Source organism: Oncorhynchus nerka, linkage group LG14 (assembly GCF_034236695.1).
Source record: "Oncorhynchus nerka isolate Pitt River linkage group LG14, Oner_Uvic_2.0, whole genome shotgun sequence".
NCBI classification, from domain to species: Eukaryota; Metazoa; Chordata; class Actinopteri; order Salmoniformes; family Salmonidae; genus Oncorhynchus; species Oncorhynchus nerka.
The window spans coordinates 74,962,283-74,966,681 of NC_088409.1; the positions used below are offsets into that span (position 1 = coordinate 74,962,283).

At 47.5% G+C, this 4,399-nt stretch overlaps 1 pseudogene; it reads right to left on the reverse strand.

The window, feature by feature from the left end:
- Positions 1-505: 505 nt before the first annotated feature.
- LOC135575009 (general transcription factor II-I repeat domain-containing protein 2-like) lies at positions 506-3,149 on the reverse strand (annotated as a pseudogene).
- Positions 3,150-4,399: the final 1,250 nt, after the last annotated feature.

Below are 4,399 nucleotides of genomic sequence, written 5' to 3' on the forward strand. Positions count from 1 at the left end.
CAAACTGTGGAGGCCCTGTTTTCTCACGTCTTCCGGCACTACGGGGTGCCTGAGGATATAGTGTCTGATCGGGGTCCCCAGTTCACATCGAGGGTCTGGAGGGCGTTCATGGAACGTCTGGGGGTCTCGGTTAGCCTTACCTCAGGTTTTCCCCCTGAGAGTAATGGGCACGTGGAGAGAGTTAACCAGGATGTGGGTAGGTTTCTGAGGTCTTATTGCCAGGACCGGCCAGGGGAGTGGGCAGCGGTCGTTCCCTGGGCAGAGATGGCCCAGAACTCCTCCACTAACCTCTCTCCCTTCCAGTGTGTACTGGGGTATCAGCCGGTTCTGGCCCCTTGGCCTCAGAGTCAGACCGAGGCTCCTGTAGTCCCACCGGGGACCGGGTCTGGCTCTCTACCCGAAACCTGCCCCTCCGCCTGCCCTGTCGGAAACTGGGTCCGCGGTTTGTGGGGCCATTTAAAGTTCTGAGGAGAGTGAACGAGGTATGTTACAGGTTACAGCAGGGGTGTCAAAGTCAAATGGACGGAGGGCCAAATAAAAAAATCAGCTACAAGACGAGGGCCGGACTGTTCGAATGTTCATTGAAAAAATTTTAAATGACGCATATAGTCTAGTGAACCTAATTGAACCTACTGAAAACCTAACAAATATATTACAATATGATCAGATAAATAAAGCAATATTTTCTTATGGCTCTGTCAGTAATCTTTAATTTTCAACAGACACAAAAGACAAATTTCCTTTATATAAATATCCCCATAACATGAACATTAAATGAAAGAAACCGGTATTCAAGGCACCATCAGTAGACTATATTTTCTATTTTAGCAAAAGTGGGCTAAATTTACTTCAAAGAAAAAACAATAATAGCAATTTTCTATCATCCACTCAACTGAAATATTTTAAAAATATAATTGGATTGAAATACAAAAAAATAAAGTGCAAAAATCTATTAATCAAAAACAACACTTTGTTTAAGGAGAAGTAACATGCAGTGAAAACAAATATTAAATTTTAACTTTTAAACTTGAACTGAGTAAAAACTCTAAATATGTGATTGCACAGTAATGTTCACTTGTTTGAGGTTGAGGGTGATACTTGGTGGTGTCCCATCTTTTCCACAAGTTCATCAATGTTCGGGGTAAGGCTCTGAGCTGAAGAAATCCTCAGAATTGAGTGGAGGTGTTCAGCAGTAAGTCGACTTCTGTGTGATGTTTTGTTCAGGTTCATCAAAGAAAACAGTTGTTCACACAGGTATGTGCTGCCAAACATAGACAACGTTTGAGCAGCCTGGATGCGCAGCTGGGGCATTGTGCCGGGGAGGAAACGGGCGAACTCCGCAGCACCCACTGCCGCATATTTTGCCCTCAGTGCATCATTGCATTGGAGGTCAATCAACTCCATTTGGAGGTTTGGTGGTGAGCTTTCCACGTCAACAGCAAATGGGTTACCGAGCAGTTCCAACCTGCTTTTTGTGCTTCAAAGTCAGCAAATCGGCGTCGAAAGTCAGCGGCAAGCATACCTATTTTATCAGCCAACTGTGTGCTCGGGAACGCACTGGTAGAGAGCTTCTCTTTCATGGTCTGGCAGCTGGGAAAGTGGCTCAAATTTTCTTTCCGCATCTGCGTCTCCCACAGAGTCAGTTTGGTTTTAAATGCCTTCACTGTACTGTACATATCAGAGATGACACGATCCCGACCCTGCAGCTGCAAGTTTATTGCATTCAGATGACTCGTAATGTCACACAGAAAAGCCATTTCACACAGAAACATTTCGTCTCGGAGTTGTGTTGTGTCTTTCCCTTTGCTGTCCAAGAACAGACAAATCTCCTCACGAAGCTCGAAACATCTTTGAAGCACCTTTCCCTGGCTTAGCCATCGCACCTCTGTGTGATAAGGCAAATCACCATGCTCCGTTTCTAACTCCGTCAGAAATGCCTTGAACTGGCGGTGATTCAAACCTTTGGCTCTGATAAAGTTAACTGTGCGCGTGATGATGCTCATTACATGCTCCATTTTCAAGGCTTTACCGCACAACGCTTCCTGGTGTATGATACAATGATAAGCTGTCAGCTCACCTGTCGCGTTTTCCTCTTGCATCTTTTCCCGTATCTTCGCCACCAGTCCGCTCCTGTGTCCACACATCGCAGGTGCTCCGTCGGTTGTCAAACCCACGAGTTTTTCCCAAGGCAGCTCCATCTCATTTACACATCTTGACACCTCTTCATACAAATCATGCCCCGTAGTTGTGCCATGCATAGGACGTAAAGCCAAAACTCCTCTGTCACGCTTAGGTTGGAGTCCACTCCGCGGATGAAAATTGACAACTGGGCAATGTCAGAAATGTCGGTGCTCTCATCCACAGCCAAGGAATATGCAATAAAATCTTTTCCCTTTTTCACAAGCTGCTCTTTTAGATTGATGGACAACTGGTCTACTCTCTCGGCAATGGTGTTTCTGCTCAGACTCACATTTAAAAAGAGTTGCCTTTTTCTGGGCAAACTTCGTCACAAACTTTAATCATGCAGTTTTTGATGAAATCCCCCTCCGTAAATGGCCGGGCTGATTTAGCGATCTCTTCTGCCAAAATAAAACTGGCCTTGACAGCAGCCTGGCCTTGTGATTTGGCTTTTTTGAACAGAGCCTGTCGAGATTTGAGGCCTCGTTTTAATTCCTCTGCCTTTTGTAGCCTTTGTTCCATGTCCATATTCTTGTTTTTGTCCGCGTGTTTCGTTTCATAATGTCGTCTCAGATTATACTCTTTCAGTACCGCCACACTTTCTCCACACAGAAGACACACAGGTTTTCCAGCTACCTTCGTGAACATATACTCCGACTCCCACCTTGTTTGAAACCCCCGGTTCTCAGTATCCACCTTCCGTTTTGCCATTTTTGATGGGTATCTGAAAGTTAATTTTACTGTGATGCTGACGACTGCTGTGCCAATAAATATTGAAATGAAGCAGCCTACTGCTCGGTGCGTCACCTTTGCATTGTGGGAAATGTAGTATTGGTGCGTGTAAAAGATCTGCGGGCTGCCGGCTTGCTGCGGGCCGGTTCTAATAATAAATCAAGATCATCCCAGGGGCCGTAAAAAACCTTCTTGCGGGCCGGATGTGGCCCGCGGGCCTTGACTCTGACATATGTGGGTTACAGCTTCCCTCCGATTACCGCATTAACCCCTTCATTCCATGTGTCTCTCCTCAGGCTAGTTGTGGCTGGCCCGCTCCAGGAGTCTGAGGTGCGGGAGGTCCCTCCGCCCCCTCTGGACATCGAGGGGGCCCTGGTGTACTCTGTTTGTTCCATACTGGATTCGAGACGTCGGGCGAGGAGCCTTCAGTACCTCATGGACTGAGAGGGGTATGGTCCGGAGGAGACATGCTGGGTTCCGGTGGAGGATGTGTTGGATCCTTCTATGCTGCGAGAGTTCCACCGTCTCCATCTGGATCACCCTGCGCCTTACCCTCCGGGTCGTCCCTGAGGTCGGTGTCAACGTGCTGCTGGAGCCGCGCGTCAGTGGGGGGTACTGTCTTGACTTCCGCCGAAGTTGGCCCTTGTTTGGGTAGTGTTCGGCGGTCGAAGTCACCGACCTTCTAGCCATCGCTGATCCATTTTTCATTTTCCATTGATTTTGTTTTGTCTCACATCACACCTGGTTACAATCCCATCATTACATGTTGTGTATTTAACCGTCTGTTTTACCTGTCTTTGTCTGTGATTGTTCGTTGTATGTATTGGTGCTAAGTATGTTATGGTGTGCGATGGGTTTTGTACCCACTTTCTTTATTTTGTATATGTTGGTTTTCGGAGTTTGTGAGCATTTATTAAATAATTCTGTTTATACCAAGTTCGTTCTCCTGCGCCTGACTTCCCTGCCACCAGCACGCACCCCATTACAGACACGGACAGTTGGATTAGCCGGGTTCAAGGATGTTTATTTAAATAACAAACATAAAGATAACAATAGGTCTCCCCCAGGAGACACTCTCAGGGATACCATCTTCTGGGCTTGCTGTATCCTGCGGGGAACAATACTGAGCTCCCTCCGTTATCCCTGGGACTGAGCATGACTATACTGGAGTAACCTCTCTTCCCCCAGTCCCCTCTCCGTGTGCTGCCCTTCTGGCAGCTTTATGGGACTCGTCCAGCTGGTGAGCAATCAGCCCCTTGATTACTCACCAACCACAATTAGTCCTGGCCTGAGAGTCCGTTGAGACCTGGCACATCCAGCAGAGGGAGCCATCCCCTCGTAATGTATACTCTGTCTCTCACCAGGCCTCAACGAGTCTCCCCCTGGTGGCTGACCTGCTATATGCCACAGTACATAGTCAAGACAACGCAGGAGTGGCTTCGGGACAAGTCTCTGAATGTCCTTGAGTGGCCCAGCCAAAGCCCGGACT